Raw genomic sequence first — 17,882 nt, 5'->3', positions numbered from 1 at the left:
TGCTATACTACGCCTCATGGATTGAGTTGGACAAATCAACAAAGTAGTAGGCTAAGCAGGTCAAGAATTCCCTAATCGCTTTCATTCTCGAAACCCATGCAAAAAGTAAAGTCAAGCAATGTGTACAATCCCAAATTCCTGCAAAATAAAAACAAGAACCTTCCCGACAAGTGAAATGATATCATCGAAAATCAAACTAAAAATAAAAACTAAAAATAAAAACTAACTAAAAACAAATAACGAATAATCAAATAAAATAAATTAATGACAAGCCGTTCCCCGGCAACGGCGCCAAAAACTTGATGTGCACAAAAGTACCCACTAATTTTAATATTTATAACCTAACAAACTTAGACTATCTATGCACTTATAGGCAGTGTACCTAGTCAGATTACAGTATAGCTTAGGTAAGTCGGGTTTCGATCACAGGGAACGGTGGATTAATTTAATATATTTGGTTATAGGTTATATGTCACACGAAAAGAATAAAGAAATAAATATCAAACAATTAATTAACTAATCTCAATAAACTGACAGGAAAGCAAATCTCTTCAGGTACTTTGGTTTAGACAAATTACACCTTAAAAACATAGACAATTGCATACACAAATTCATTTATTCATGTTCACCGATTCCTAAAATGATTAGATTCACGTTCACTATAACTAATCCTTTAGCAAACAAGTCAATTCAAACAGTGATCAGTTGATTAAACTAACATGCTTCCTAGTGTTCAGTTCGTATCAAGCAAGACTTGTAAATATAGTTAATCAATGTAGACATTTAATTAACCTCTTGTTGATGGTCATCAAACAAGGCTCACACATTAACTTACTTATTCTCAAATTAATTCTAGTTTCACATTCGTTATTTCTAGTCTTATAATCTCGATGGTCATCAAAAATCATAAGAGACAAGCAAATCAAGCAGATGTTCATACAACTTAATTCACTCAACAATTAACAGAAAATAATCATCATTAACACATGAGGATCTTTAAACAAGCTTGACAAGATAAATTAAACACAAATAAACTATTTATTATAGCAATTAGTCTAATAATCAAAGCTTCATTCAATCATAAACACAAAGTAAAAGGTTTTTACACCTAAATCAGGAACTAAATACAGAAAAGTACCACAATGGAATGCTAAACATGGTCACGTCAGCAAACCATATGATAACCGACATGTATCCGCTCTCCAATCCTTCCGATCTCCGCTCCTGTTAGCTTAACGGCCTTCCGGCCGCCTTCTAGACCCTCAAAACGGCTTAACAGAAGTTAATTGTCGACTAAATTAGGTTAGAAGTCGAATCCCCCCTCCTGGTTAGCTAAAAATCGACATTTATAATCTTTGTGGCCGACCTAAGTATGCTGGGCGTACTTAGGATTACGCAGCGCGTACTCAAGATAATCACGCGATCAAGTCTATCCGGTGCAAGCGTGTACGCGGGGCGTAACCTTAAGGTACGCGGGGCGTACTCGCTACCACAACATTCTTTTCTTTCTTTTAGCTTCTAAGCCCGGTTTCCGCTTCAGTCTTTTCTTTTGTGCTTTATCGACAACAAATAACTGCAAAACATAATTCAAAGTATTATGAGTACTCTTTAGTTCTAAAATAGAATAAATAAGGCCAAAATATTAAGATAAAGTGCATAAAAATATATATAAAAATACACATATCATTACTCAAGATGAAATAGTCATATAAACTAGCCAACAATTGAAAACATTATTTATATATAGTTTTTTGTAACAGCCCAAAAACAGTGATAAATTTTTTCATTTGAAAGACCAACAATTTCATTCAATAATTGTTTCAAAAACCATCACCATATATGATATCAAAATAGCATAGTACAATTATTCAAAATGTGGAAATCACGAGGGGAGGATGTTGTGTCATCATGTCGGGCCCTTCCCTTTTGAACCGGAAGTACCTGAAACCATAAACATAAATTGTAAGCACAAAGCTTAGTGAGTTCCCCAAAGTACCACATACCAATCATACAATTAGGCTTAACCATGGGGTGTGTTCCAACCCGATATACATATATGGGCCCTAGGGTGTATTTCAGACTGATCAACACATATGGGCCTAGCCTTGGGGCCCGGCCTTAGGGTATATTCCAACCTAATCATACAATAGTGGGTCCCACCCTGGGGTTTATTTCAACCCGAACATACGATTGTGGGCCCCGGTCTGGGGTTTATTTCAACCCGAACATGCAACCACATAGAAGCCACACAACGACTATCATCCTACATAACACAATAATAGGTCGGCATTGGTGCCTTCGACCCATGGATACCATGAAAAAACTCACCTCATAGTCGGACAAAAGATGAAACAACATGTTGCTCCGAAAACCAACTCTACCGGTCACCTTTACAAATAACAGTGACCAAAACTCAGACTATAGTTCAAAATACCCAAAATACCCCAAGGTCAAAATCTTGGTCAAAGTCAAAAGTCAACAGGTTCAACTCAATGAGTACGTTGGGCGTACTCAACCCGTACGCGGGGCGTACTACGTATTGACTAGAATCGTCGAGTTGACCACGTACGCACAACATACGCGTCTGCCATCATTCCTTTCTATTAAGAGCTTAATCATTTTATCCTTTTCGTCCAAAGTCCAAATGTACTCCTCAAATGATGTCCTTAATCATAAAGTTTCCAACTTTATGATCTTGCATGGCTATTAAGTGTTGAATACTAAAAACCCTAACTTCTTAACTCATTAAGACAACCTAGACCATGCATGGTGGAAAACTAAGGATAAAGATTACATTTTAATGACTTATCATGCCCTAAAACATCTTAAAGGACAACTTAAAGTTCCTGGGGTATTCCATACTCACAAAAATCAAGATTTGGTACAAAAAGGTGTAAACTTCTAAGACTGAACAAGATCTAAAGGGATATTCATCAAGGATGGAGCTTTATACCTCAGAAGACGCACAAAGGAGAGTAATTGTTGGATCCAAAGACTTCAGTGAAACACCACAACTCCAAGAGTCTTCCTTCGCCACCAAGAGAACCAAAATGACACTCCAAAGCTCCAAAACACACTCACACACTTAGGCTTTCGAGATGGAGGCTATAGGAGATGGAGGTTGGAGTTAAGAAAGAGTATCGGGCTATAATGATGTTTAAATAGGGTCCAAACCCTAAAAAATAGGGTTTGCACCCTGGCCACGTACGCCCATCGTACACATGCAGCCTCACAAAACTACAAAAATGCCACTCGGGACTAATTTTGCAAACAATACTCAAACTAAGGGTCAAAATGGAATACATGAAAACAAGATATTACATTTTCTCCATAGGAAAAATATAAGATTTACATTTTAAAAAATGGTTTGTTGTTTTCATTTGGTTTAAATATTTTTAACTTAAAAAAACATTTTAAACCTATTTTACAAATACCTTAAGTGAAAGTTAAGGTCTACGTTGAGTCCAAAGACAAAATCAAGGTCATGGATGCAGACAAGGAGATAATCATAAGTCAATGCAACCTAAAACAACCACGACCATCCCAAAAAGGATAATAAGGTAAAATTGTAACGATATGGACTTTCTACATCTAATTAACTAGGAATTGTCATACTTATGAACTTATCTACTAAAATACGAAATTTCTATTAACTCAAAACAATTTACATCGCAGGTTACATTCGAGTTTACAATAAATCATACATATAATTTTAATAATCAACAAGGTAAAATACAACTAAATTAGCAATATAGTCGAACTCAATGTGCTCCTATCTTTTCACGTACCATGACTGTTAGATGAACCTATAAAACATGAAACATCTCTACAACATCAGATATTGTAGACAATAATGTCACATACAATAATGGTTGGTAAGTTATTTTTTTCTATTTTCATGTCTATGTATTCTTCTTCTTTCTCTTTTATCTTTCCATACTACATTTTTCTATTTTCCTTTTCATAATCTAATCTCCTCCTCTTTATCCTTCTCGATTGTGACATCCCCAAATTCACGGTCATTTTAAAAATTTTATTTATGTTTAATTAAAAATCAGAGTATCATTTTTGAAAAGTAGTATTGCGGAATTTATTTCCAAAAAACATGATAACGATGTTATCAAAGCATTTTCAAAGAAATGTTTTTTTATTTAAAACATTGGGATGTTATCGTCAATACAGAAACATAAGCATAAACATACCTTACATTCATTTACACTAATGATTTACATCTCCTTTAATCTCTTAGTGTAGTGTATTTTCGCATCGATACATGTGATTCAAATAAACTGAGTGGGTCAGGTTGGGAAACCTGGTGAGTACATAGGGATTTCAATCCCATAATCTTATATCATATATATTTTAGAACTCACAATATATACAATTTCACCTCATATAAGCAATTTTTACCCCACCCCGTCGATCCTCATAACGATACGATCCACTCTCGAATCTAAAATAAACAGCTTTACCTAATCCATACTCTCGGATCAAGTATGTCAAATTCATGCTCTCAGATCAATGACACGTGATTATGCCAACTTCATACTCTCGAGAACTAGGGACGAATGAATATGTCTAATCCATGCTCTCGGATTAATGACACTTTTTAAAGTTCTACCCTCCGTGTATATCTCACCCGTACTCATAAGAATATACCACTCGATATTCTTTTTAATTAATTTAGGTTTATTCTGTATCATAAATCATCATATATTATCGGATATGTTCTTAACACGTATTTCAGGCAATATCAAATATTTCACACATAAACATATATTTAATACTTTAATTAATACTTGTATTAAAATGATGTTCATGAAAGGGACTATGTACTCACTTGTTAAAGTGATGACTCAAAATTCGGACAGTGCTTCGCTTCTAACAATCGTTTTTTTCTTCGACGAAGCCTAATCAATAAGTTTTTAGTCTAATATTTATTGCGACTAATTATTACTCTAGATTCATCATTAACTCAAAGTCTACTTTCATGATCTATCAAGTAAGGAACAGCCAGGTAGGATCATATCGGAGGTATGGTCCGTTTGGTATACGAAGTATACTGTTTGGAAATCTCACTTTAAACACCTCATTAAATCACAACCTAGACATCATCCCCGTAAGTAGATCAATCAGTATAACGATTTAGAATCACTGATAAATCTTGTTTAAAGGTTCAAATAACGATGATGAGCTTAAAAATAAGTTATACTGAAAGTAGGGTAAGCATAACTCACTTACAAGGGAGTTTAGCGAGGAACCGGACTCTGCGCGACCAGAACTTCTGAGCCAGCTCTTCTTCTCGGGACCGTCTGGCGCTCTGGGACTCGCTACTAACACCTAGGAAGTGCTAGGGAAAATCTTAAGGGTTTTGGGGGTGTTTGGGAAAGAAAAAGTTAGAAAGGTGTAAAGAAATGAGATTATTTGCGCCTCTATTTATAGGCTGAAACTTGTGAGTACACAGGGAGTAATTATGATGTACGTTGGGTGTACTGCTATATGTTGGGCGTACGCATGCTACGTTGGGCGTACGCATGCCACGTGTCGAGATCATATGCAAAGTCATGGGGAGGAAGGTGGGGTTGAGATTATGCCACGTGTCACCTCCAGAACTTAACCCAAAAACAAAATATCTTCTAAATTTCGTAACTTTCACATACGAGCTACGGTTTTTTACATTCTTTATATCCATACGTACGTAGCAATGTGATCGACAACTTTCGTTTAAACTGTAGCGACCATAAAATTCGAGCCAAATTAAAACATTTTAATTCATTCAAAAATCATTAAGTCCATACACTTGTTTTCAAAATAGTTTAAACATCAGAGTATTCCCCAGAACCATATCACATAAATCATAAAACATGAAGAGTGGTACGATCACACCTTCGCCTTGCCACGATCTCCTGAAGTACCTGAAACAAGACACTGAACTGTAAGCCCAAAAGTTTAGTGAGTTACCCCCAAAATACCAACCACACATAAACATACTCATAACATATCACAAATAGAACAGTCATGCACATTGGGTCTACTGTGTGACTGGTCGGCCCGCACCGGGCCTTCAGTCCACCTGGTCCACCCTCCGAGTCTAGCCATGTACATCGACTCTACTGTGTGATTGGTCCGCCCGTGTCGGGCCTTCAATCCACCCGGTCCACCCTCTGAGTCTACAATATGACTGGTCCGCCCACACCGGGCCTTCAGTTGGCCTGATCCACTCTCTGAGCCTCGGCACGTCTGGTCCGCCCTCTTGGGGCCTTCAGCCTATCCGGACCGCTCGCTCAGCCTTCGGAATATCCGGTCCGCCCTAGCTATGTTGGCCTACAACACAAGACAGGACCCGCCTCAACCCAACCCCCGTCAAACAATCATGTGCACATAAAGCAATTAATCACATCACAAATCATTAACCAGAAAAACAGTCTAACAGATCACATAGCATATCAACATCCTAACCAGGATTCCGACCTAACCGGTCACTAGCATAACATCACCCTATATACCGGGTACCGACCTTAACCAGGTCAATAACATAACATTACCCTAAATACCGGGTACCGACCTTAACGAGGTCACTAACATAACACCATCCTAAATACTAGGATGCAGATCTAGCAAAACATTAACATAACAAACAATACCCGGATTTCCATCCGATAAAGGGTCGGCCTTGGTGCCGTAGACCCTGTCGGTATAGTGAGGATAACTCACCTGCAATTGCCAACTGGAGAGATAAGACCAAGCTGCTTCGACCACCGACACAAACTTCACCACAGAACACTATCAAAGAACCAATGCCATAAATACCAGAATTACCAAAATACCCTTGGAAGTCAAATTGGTCAACTCTTGGTCAAAGTCAAAGTCCTCAGTCAAAGTCAACCTTCCCGGTTGATTCTACTCGTCGAGTCAACCCATCGACTCGCCGAGTTCCCATTCCCAGAAAACTCTCACAAGACAACTTAACTCGCCGAGTCACCCCAAGACTCGCCGAGTCCAACGATCTCTGAGTCGCATCCTGTTCGACTCACTGAGTCGCCGACCGACTCACTTAATCCAAGGATTTAACCAAAAGAGCTTGGGGTTCTGCAACCTGACTCACCGAGTCCAAGAACAGACTCGTCGAGTCCAAGACAACCTTTAACATACTCGCCGAGTTGTTCTTCCAACTCACCGAGTCCCTACACATGTTCATACAACTCGGCGAGTACACCCATGTGACTCCCCGAGTTTCTCCATTTCTTATTCCATATAGAGGCTTTTCGAGCCATGTAGGGGCTCCAAACCATAGATCCACCCTTCTACAATCTAACCCTCACATAAAGTTGCAAACTTTACGTGAAACCAAGGAGATAAAGGCCCAAAACACACTAGGGCTTGGGTTTTAGACAAAGGGGCTTCACCAACAACTCAATGACTGAAACTTTATGACATTCTAGGCCATCATAAGTCTAGATCTGGAGTAGCAACCTCAGATCTAAACTCCAACTCGAAATAGATCTCAAACAAGCCAAGGAACTCCACATCAACCACCAAGGATGAACCAAAATGGAAATTAGCATAAGATTATGGCTTCTTACCTCTGAAATATGTCCAAACAGATGTAGATCCCAGATCCATACAAAAGCCCCTTGATGCTAGCCCCTAATTTCTCAAGCTCCTTCCACCAAATTCCTCTTCCAAGCTCCAATCTCCTCAATAATGAAGTCTCACACGAAATTAGGGTTTTCTAAAACTCTCTGGGGGATTAGGAGGCTGGGAGAAGGACATAAAGTCCTTTAAATAGGGTCCAAACCCTAAGATTAGGGTTTTCTCATTCCAGCACAAACTCGTCGAGTCCAGCTTTCGACTCGGCGAGTTGGTCACTTAATTTGCGACCCAAACCTGCTCCGACTCGGCGAGTAAGTGTACCTACTCATCGAGTTCCTTCTTCGAATATACACTATAAACTTTTAAATCATACTTCTAAAATTCGGGATGTTACATAAACTCTGTCGGCTAGTTTTGACGTTATTTTTAAAGGTATATTTTAACATGCTTAGACAGTTAAAAATCTATTAAAAATTCATAACTTTATCATCCGACGTCCGTTTTCGACTGTCTTTATATCGTTGAGCTCCTATTAACGAGATCTTCAATTGTCGTTTAGATTGTGTCGGCTCGGCTAATAATCGATCAATCTGAAATTCAATTTCCAGGTTGTATACTGCTATGTTGAATCTTAGAAAAATTATAATCATGGTTGCAGAAATCGCTAATCGGCCGCTAATCGGTGGACTAAGAAAATTATTAAAAAATTTATAAATCTAACTTTAATTCTCCAAAAAAAAGTGATTAATCGGCGATTAGGTCCGATTAAGTCCGATTAGGCCCAATTTTGACCTGCATTGACCAAACCCGATTACGTCCGATTAACTCCGATTAGGTCCGATTAATTCCGACTTTGACCTGCATTAACCAAGCCCGATTATAGTGACCGATTAGCAATAAATCTCATCGGTGGAGGTCCGATTAGCGATTAATCGGCCGATTAGGCCGATTTCTGCAACACTGATTATAATTGTACGCTTTCGTTTAAAGGCTAAAAAATAGTTTTTCAAAAATTCACTTTTTACGATACGCGACATCATGTCTGTTTGATCGTAAAATTTCGACGAGTCATAACTTTCTTCGTTATAAATCAGATTTCTACGTTCTTTATATGTACAAAATTCTTGTAACATATATTTTTTGTTATTTATTTCCAAATTTGAATCATTCTGAAGATGCAACTTGTAACATATATATTTTTTGTTATTTATTTCCAAATTTGAATCATTCTGAAGATGCAACGCCAAGCAATCCCTCTTTCTCAATCCGAAAAGTGCATTGTTGGAACTGGATTGGAAGGTCAAGCAGCTCTAGATTCAGAGGCTCTTGCTATAGCTGAATACGACTAAGAGATTATTTATACCAATACTAACAAGATCATTTTATCAGGTAACCGGGATTAGGGATGAGCAAAAGGACCGAACCGGTCAGAATTGGCCCGAACCGGACTGGAACCGAGAACCGGCTTCGGCCAAAATCAAGAACCGAACCGGCCCAGCGGTTCTACCGGTTCCCGGTTCCTACCGGTTCTTGTCGTGTTTTCAAATATTGGAACCGGTCCTCAAAAAATAACATCATACGATTCCTGTTTTTGCCGGTTCTACCGGTTCCGGTTATATCGGTTCCGGTTCCCGGTTCCAAAAATCCATAAAAATAACGTCCCGGTCCCGGCCCGACCGGTTCCATCGGGTTCCGGTACCGGTTCCGGTCGGTTCCCGGTCCATATGCTCATCCTAACCGGGATACTTTAAAGATTCCATTAGTCAACATTCCAACAAAATTACTTGTATGCATCAATACATATTGTGCTCTTTTCTCACTCTTTTTTATTCTCCATCCTTCTGATCTCACGTATCTTTCTCTTCCAAACTTTCTTTCTTTTTCTTACATACTACGCTTTATCCTCTCTAATTTCTCTCATTACCTACTCAAGTAGTCTCTTCTCCTTTTCCGTGCTATATCTAATATCATCTTTCCTTACTATTTCCTATTTCTTATCAGGGATCTTATTCTCATTGCACTAATTAGGGATGTCAAAAAAATTATATTTTTAAGTAGTTAATATAATATTTTTAAGATTGATAATATTTTTGTATTTAAAATATAAAATTATATTATAGACTTCTTTTAACCTAAAAAATTAATTTCTTTAAACCTAAAATTAATCGGGAACAGATGATGCAATCCCCATCCCATTAGTCATTTTTTTCTTTTGGATCACAAATAGATTTATTATTCTTAATCCCTCACAAATCACACCTAAGTTTTCTTAACCACACATAATCCTCTCAAGTCTCAAGCAAACGTCAGCTATCGGCACTTTCAAGAATGATCAAGCAACATTGTTCAAGCCTCGACACAAAACAATTCAAAATCACTCTCCACAAACCACAAACAACTACCACATAGCAAAACTAAAATAAAAATAAGTTATCACCTGAATAAATTATTTTCATCCAAAAAAAATTTAATAGTGTGGAACTAATTAAAAACGTTAAACCCTAATTCGGACATTTTAGTTAAAAAGCAATTCCTTGTTCTTATAAATTACAACATGATCTGCTGTGAATATTCATATAATATTAATGCCAAAAAAACAAACTATCGATCAATTTATCTTTTTTATATGAATATTAAGATCCAAAAAATTCAAAACAATTTGAAATGCCTCAGATAGTCGATGTATCATCAATGTAAAATCAGTCGGTAATTCCAACTTATAACGATTTAATACCTCATTGGCAACACACAAATTTCATCCAAAATCAATCAATTAAAAATATTATTGTTATTAAAAAAAATGTAATCGCAAAAACCGGCTCTGTGAATGAACGGATAACAATCAGTTCACAGGTTCCTATAAAATTGCGAAAGACACAAAGTCTGTTATAGGTTCAATCATAGCATCGTCGGTCACTGCACTTTTGGCTACCGTCGACGTGGCATCGAACCAGAAGATATGAAGAAAAAATCAAGTGATTTGATAGAAAAGTAGATGAAAAAACCTCAGAGACCCGTTCAAAATCACACACACAGTGGAAGAGGCTAAAACGCGAATCCCGACCAACGAACTGAGCTCTAAGATCGTGTTAATGATCGGAGGCCGGCGAATTGGTGGATGGGATGACGCGCCGCCGTGATCCGCTGCTGTTTAAAGTGTCATACGGCACTTCCTATCTTTAAGGGGATTTCTTCCTCATCGGAACTTTCTTAATTGAAAATCGAATTCGCAAAACATAGAAAGAAAGAAAAAATTATGAATTCAGAAGATGAATTTGGCGAGAAGGTGTGATTGAAATGATAAGCAACGAATAGGTTATATAGAGTAGTGAAATTGTAAACCCTAGTTTTAGGAAGGAAGGCATGAGCCATGAGAGGGGTAACGCAGTCCATAAAAGTTTGCTTTCAGTGTGAGCCCACCCACAGTCCAAATCCAAACTGCCACCCGGGTGTTGGGCCTTGATAACATAATTGTTCTCTTGCTCTATGCAATTTAATGTATTCTCATAATTGCATAGTTGCATAATTGCATACTTTCATTTAAGATTTTTTCTCAATGAAATTTTATATACCGTCGTAGTTTCACTTAGAATACTTAGATTGTATGTTGGATTTCATGGGCTTTGGAGTCATTTGCTGAAAGTGGACCCCAAGATGGCTCATGACTTATCCTTCTTCAGTTTTGTTGAATGGGAGTCCGACTCATGAATTTCAGTTGTATCGGTGGCTTAAGACAGGGAGACCCGCTACATTTTTTTTTGTTTATTATAGTTATGGAGGGTTTGCATGTGGCTATGGAGTAGGGATGAGAATTTGGCCCGAAACCTCGAATTGAACCGAAACTCGAACCGAACCGAATTAGGCCCGAATAAGCAATTCGATTCGGGTATCTATATTATGCTTATTCGGTTTTCGGGTTATTCGGTTCGGGTTGCCCAAATAAGAGCTTATTCAGTTCTAAATACCCGACCCGAATAAACATTCATCCTCCCTTTTCTCTGATTAACAGAAATCAAAATCATGATTCACACTTTTGTCTTCGCCGTTCATAACAGAAAAAAAATATTGCGCTCGATCTCATCATTTCAAAATCGACCAATTTTCTCATCTATTTCTAAACTCAAAATCACTTGTGTCGATTCATGAATCCATATTTTGTCTAGTCATGGAAAATTGGGCTCAAACTCAAAAAACTCAAGTAAGTAATTAATTCTTATTATTTTAATCTACTATGTAAATGTTATTCTTTAAATGTGTTATTGTGTTATGATAGTCTTTGAATTTTTTATGTTCATGTATAAAAACACATTGTTATTCTATTATTCAGGTTATAAAATCCTAATACAATTTATTCAATTTTTTTCGGTTATATTAGGTTCTTAATCATCTTGTACATGTTATTCGAGTTATTCGGGTAATAACCGAACCGAACCCATATTAGTTAATCGGTTTGGTTTTCGGTTCATGCAATTACCCTTATCCGGTTTTCGGGTTATTCAGGTTCGGATCGATTCGGTCCAGTTCCGACCCGAGTAACATCCTTATTATGGAGGATGCTAATCAGAACTCATTATTCCGAGGAATCTCCTTTGGTGATCATCCGATTCGTATGTCTCATCTGTTTTATGTTGATGACACTATTTTCATGGGAGAATGGGATACAACTAATATCCAGATGTTGTTTCGGTTGCTTAGGCTGTTTTACATGGCTTTTGGGTTACAGATAAATCTTCAAAAGTCTAAAGTATATGGAGTGGGGTCAATACAGTTCAGGAGATTGTGAGTTATACATGTTGTGCCGCTAATTTTGTTCCTTTTGTTTACTTGGGTTTACCGGTCAGTGAAAAATGAATAAAATTAGAGCCTGAGATGTGCTTCTAGAAAAGTTCAGAAGAAGACTTTCCAACAGAAAAATGAAAATGTTATTTATTGGGGCGCCTAACTCTTGTTAGATTAGTTTTAAGGAGCTTAGGCGGTTATTATTTGTACTTATTTTTTATATCGGTTGTTGTTAATAGGAATCTAAAGGCTTGTAGATCTCCTTTTTTTAGGGGGGTGGGGGTGGGGGGTGGATGAGTATGAAAGGAAACTTAATTGGGTGTGTTGGGATCTCATTTTGAGTGATAAGAATCCAAGCGGCTTGTCGGTAGAAATTTTGTGTTCTTTTAACCAAGATATGTTATACAAATGGAAATGGTGCATTTAATTAAGAGCTGCTATGGAGAGGCCGACAGGTTTGATATGGTTGATTCTTATTTTTTGGTAGAGGGATTTGGTTGAGCATCGTAAAAGGTGGTGTTTGATCTTCGTTCTCGTGATCATATTTCTAAAGCAACAATTATGAGTAAAATGAGAAATGGTGAATTAACAAGCTCATACAACGATACTTGGTATCGTAATATGGCTTTTTTTAATCGGTTCCCTAGGTTATATGCTTTGGCAGAAAATCAACAAAGTCGTGTTTGTGATTATTCGAATGAAACCGGTTGGAATTTAGTTTGGCAAAAGAACATAACTAGAGGATGCACCTTGGAGCAGTTAGACTCGTTGTAGGAGATTCTTGAATCTATTCAACTAGATTCAGGTTAGGATACTTAATATAGGGGTTTGGATCCGCCAGGTTGGTTTTCGGTTAGTTCAACGAGATGAGCTCTTGATGTCGTGCGACTGCCAACAATTCTGACGCCTACTAGGCTGAATAGATACGTCCCTATAAAAATTAATATTTTTATTTGGTGTGTGAGGTTTGTGATTATTTTACATAATCATGGGATTGACATGCATTCGCTTTTATGTCCCGTTTGTGATTATTTTACAGAGGCCGCTGACCACCTTTTTCTTCACTGTGAGCTAGTTGGCTGTTCAAATTTGGAGGCGGGTGGCTTTATGGGCTAACTTTAGACTACCCCCATTGGCGTTTCTTGTGAACCGCTCACAGTGCAAATTCAACCAATAAAAAAACCTTAAAAATCAAATAGAATGTCTAAATGGAGATTTGGGGTGTCCTTTTAGCCAACCCTTAAAATACTAATAATGGGACGATCTTTGATGAAAGAGTTTGTGCCTACAACCTTAGCTCATCTTAGATTGAATTGAAAGTTCATAGTCACGTGTACAAATTGGTTAGAGAAACCAATTAATTTTTATACCAAAAGTTGTTTATTGTTTATAAGTAAACTTTATATTTAATAAAAATTAAAATAAAATAAATCAAAATACATAATTTATTTTTCTCTACAAAATAAGACCAATATTGATATAGTTTTATAAATATAAAACTTTAATATAAAATAGGTTGGGTTGGATTGCTAATGAGTGTAAATAGTTGGATTGGATTGGGTTGTATATGTAAGGAGAAATAAATTATTTTTTTTATAGAAATATTAGGTTGCGATGGATTGTCAATGGGGGTAACCTTATGATTCGTGGTTTTGAGTCCATACAAATTGTTTTCACTTTGATCGATCAACAGGTCAACACTCACTCTCGTTTTGATATTATTGATACGGTTTTTTGCACATTAATATGAGTTTTGTGGACCTTTCGGAAGTTGTTGTTTGTAGATAATCGTCTTAAGAAGAACATGTTATTTGATTTCATAGTTTTTTTTCTTATGATTGGTTTAGTAATAGAAATCGTAAGAATAAAATTAGTTGGAGTACGTGGATAAAAAAAACTTTTTGCTATTGAACAGCTAGCGTTTATTTTATGCGACCGTTACAAAAAAAAAAAAAAAAAAAAAAACAAAAAAAAACAAAAAAAAAAAAAAAAAACAAAACAAAAAAAATAAGGCTAATTTATGAAGTATTATCTCAGGACAAAAATAATTAACTTTAATAGTATATATTTATTATATTTTGATTAAATAATTATATTTTGCAGGACACGACATTTGTTTGATGAATATATGACAAGTTTTTAAAGAGACATTATCGACAGAGGCTAGATAATTGTAATTGTTTGGTGGACCGAGGATGTAGCCATTTTTGATCAATTTTAAAACTATAATGCTAAAACGAAAATGAAAGAATATTGCTCCTTCAACATGTTCATGTTCATGTTGTCACGTTTGTGACCTAAACCCTTTGACATGTTCATGTTGTTTTTTGGTAAATAGAGGAGCAACAACCCTTTGTTACTCCTTCCTTTTTTGGTCGAGCAAAGAAGCAAAACACCCCCAAATTTTGTTGTCCAGTTAAGCTCCTGCTCCTTTCTTTTCCTGTTCAGCTTCTATCAAAGAAACCCCCATCAGAGGTGGAGATCTTGCAACAGACAAGAGGACAATAGCCCCCTCGAACCTTCTCTTCTTCTTTCGCTGACTCTATACCCACCTGAATTGTTGTTGATGTTGCCCTGCTTCCATCGTACCATCTCCCCCCCCCACACATTCGCATTCTTTCCGAGACAGAAGAAGCGCATGAGCTGCTTCAGCAGCCCTTGCTGCTTTCGTTTCGTCCTCCCTCTACGAACCAGTGAGGTCATCGTAGGTGTTCGTTTCTTGCTCAACAAACCTCGACCACCAGACGAAAAATCTTTGTTGCTTAGGTATTTCTTTCTTTTCTGATTTCGTTATCCTTCTCCTTTCTTCGAATTAGTCAAGAACTAGAATTACTCCCTCATTTGCGATCGATTGCCACCACCCTCCATAGATTTCTGCTTCCGATTTCTTCTTCCCTGAATCGAACCAACACCGAAGGCGTGTGTTTGTCTTAGATTGAAACTGAATAGAAGATCTCTTCAGATCTCGGCTCCATGTCACCTTCAACGAGAGTCTCAAATGAGTTTTTTCATCTGTGTAGTGTATATTTGTTTTTATCTTTTAATGAAAAATAAATACCCCAATGGTATTATAGTCATTTCAATTTTTGGAAGGACTATTTTCACATACAAACCACTCCAAAAGAACCATGAATCCAAAAAACCCGGAGTTTTGACTAAAATCCCAAAAATTTGCATACCATAGGGACCATTTCTGCAATTTTGTCTTAATTTTTTATAGAAATATTAAGTTGCGTTGGATTGTTAATGGGGATAGCCTTATGATTCGTGGTTTAGAGACCATGCAAATTGTTTTCACTTTGATCGATCAACAAGTCAACACTCACTCTCGTTGTGATATTATTGATACGGTTTTTTGCACATTAATATGAGTTTTGTGGACCTTTCGGAAGCTGTTGTTTGGAGATAATCGTCTTAAGAAGAACATGTTATTTGATTTCATAGTTTTTTTTTCTTATGATTAGTTTAGTAATAGAAATCATAAGAATAAAATTAGTTGGAGTGCGTGGATAAAAAAAACTTTTTGCTATAGAATAGCTAGCCTTTATTTTATGCGGCCGTTACAAAAAAAAAAGGCTAGTGTATGAAGTATTATCTCAGGACAAAAATAATTAACTTTAATAGTATATATTTATTATATTTTGATTAAATAATTATATTTTGCACGACACGACATTTGTTTGATGAATATATGACAAGTTTTTAAAGAGGCATCATCGACAGAGGCTAGATAATTGTAATTGTTTGGTGGACCGAGGATGTAGCATTTTTTGATCAATTTTAAAACTATAATACTAAAACGAAAATGAAAGAATATTGCTCCTTCGACATGTTCATGTTTTCACGTTAGTGACCTAAACCCTTTTTTTAACAAAGTTTGTCAACAAGTAACATTCACATGCTTTGATCCTGTATTAGGAACAAGAGTTACATAGTATACAACTTTTTTATTGCAAGTACACTTAAATAAATTTGCTTTTGAAAAAAAAATAAGTGCAATGAAGAGTAAAAAGATTACACAGCATAGTGTAAAAAAGTAAAAGGGAATGCACACAAAGCAAAACAAAAACCAAAACTAAAAGATAGAAGGCGAAAAAAGGACACAAGTAGATGGAATCAAGAAGGTTTATAAACTACAATTTACATAATTCCTACACAGAAGATGTACAAGAAAAGAAGAAAAAGAAAACAAAAGCATAAAACTGAAAATGAAGATAAAATAGAGGGAGGTCACCAATGTAGAAGTCAATCCGTGAAGTGTAATTCATCGGAGGATCTCATCTTCTAACTGAAGATGAATTAAAAAAAAACAAATGGCTTGTCTGTAAGTCGTGTACTTTTATGTAGATAATCCTAATTTTTCCCTTAAAACATGTCCATATTGATGGATTTGATTTGATAAAAAACTGACATTGAAACTTTGATAAAAATGAAGTTCAATTCATATATACTTACTTGAATTTCCATTGCCTCCTTTAGTTGGAACACAACCTCAGCAATTGTAGGCCGGTGTTCCCGAGTTTCTTGCAAGCATTGATAAGCAGTAGCTGAAAACTTGAGCAATGTTATTGGATTGATGTATTTCCTTATTCTTAGATTAACAATTTTTCCATATCATCGTTTTTGTAGCAAGTTGGAGCATAATGAAAGAGAAATTTCCGCTCATCATTATAATCTACACACGCCACCCTTTCACACAAAACTTCAAATTAAACCACACCAAAAGAATAGACATCCGATTCTTTTGTTAAAAACCCCGTTCTTCCGTATTGTGGGTCCATGTAACCATATGTGCCTGCAATATTAGTTATCACAAAGCTATTTTGTTGATTAGCTAATCCTATCTTAGCCAACCCAAAATCCGCAAGTTTTGCATTCAAATTTTCATCCAACAAAATATTTGCACTTTTAATATCGCGATGTATTATTTTGAGTTTTTGTGCAACATGATTATGAAGATAGTCCAATGCAGAAGCAACGTCGATGCATATTTTGAGGAGTTGTAGCCATGAAAGTTGAGAGGAAGGGTTAAGCAAATGTGTGTCGAGGCTTCCATTGCTTGCGTATTTGTAAATAAGGATCATCTCATTGTTAACATTACAAAACCCAATAAGGGTTACAATGTTGTGATGTTGATATTGTGAAAGCATTGTGAGCTTGGTTTGGAACTCTTTGTTACCTTGATTATTATCGATCTCAAGCCGTTTTACAACGACTAGCTTGTTTACATGATCCCCCTAGGTGAGGATTCCCTTGTAGACTCTTCCGTATCCACCTTTTCCAATGAAATTTCTTTCATTGAAGTCTTGGGTACAATTCTTTATGGCTTGTAGGGGGATTTCGGAGTGGTTTGGCTACTTCATGTGAGACATGACCAACCGGACTAAATTAATATCGAATCGGGCACTAACAAACATACCTTAGTTATATTATATATACAATTTCAGGAACTAACCTCTGGATAAAATTCGTAGTCTTGTGGCAGAGGACTTCTTGAAGATATGTGTAAT

At 36.5% G+C, this 17,882-nt stretch overlaps 1 long non-coding RNA gene, 2 other non-coding genes and 1 pseudogene across 3 annotated transcripts; all 4 read right to left on the bottom strand.

The window, feature by feature from the left end:
• Positions 1-1,019: 1,019 nt before the first annotated feature.
• On the bottom strand, positions 1,020-11,015 carry LOC145060968 (uncharacterized). Its single transcript, XR_013687074.1, has 2 exons — positions 1,863-11,015; positions 1,020-1,573 (listed from the first exon to the last, which is right to left on the bottom strand). It is a non-coding gene; the product is annotated as an uncharacterized LOC145060968 (long non-coding RNA).
• LOC145065251 (small nucleolar RNA snoR2/U65) lies at positions 10,392-10,545 on the bottom strand. The gene has a single exon (XR_013688395.1). It is a non-coding gene; the product is annotated as a small nucleolar RNA snoR2/U65 (small nucleolar RNA).
• Positions 10,731-10,798, bottom strand: LOC145065252 (small nucleolar RNA U49). The gene has a single exon (XR_013688396.1). It is a non-coding gene; the product is annotated as a small nucleolar RNA U49 (small nucleolar RNA).
• A 6,066-nt stretch (positions 11,016-17,081) lies between the features above and the next one.
• LOC145064540 (putative receptor-like protein kinase At5g59700 pseudogene) lies at positions 17,082-17,522 on the bottom strand (annotated as a pseudogene).
• Positions 17,523-17,882: the final 360 nt, after the last annotated feature.

The sequence above is a fragment of the Lactuca serriola genome, chromosome 7, assembly GCF_051521515.1.
Source record: "Lactuca serriola cultivar US96UC23 chromosome 7, Lser_US96UC23_V15, whole genome shotgun sequence".
In the NCBI taxonomy this organism is placed as follows: Eukaryota; Viridiplantae; Streptophyta; class Magnoliopsida; order Asterales; family Asteraceae; genus Lactuca; species Lactuca serriola.
Note: the sequence above shows the minus strand (reverse complement) of the source record. Positions and strands in the feature narration are given on the sequence as shown.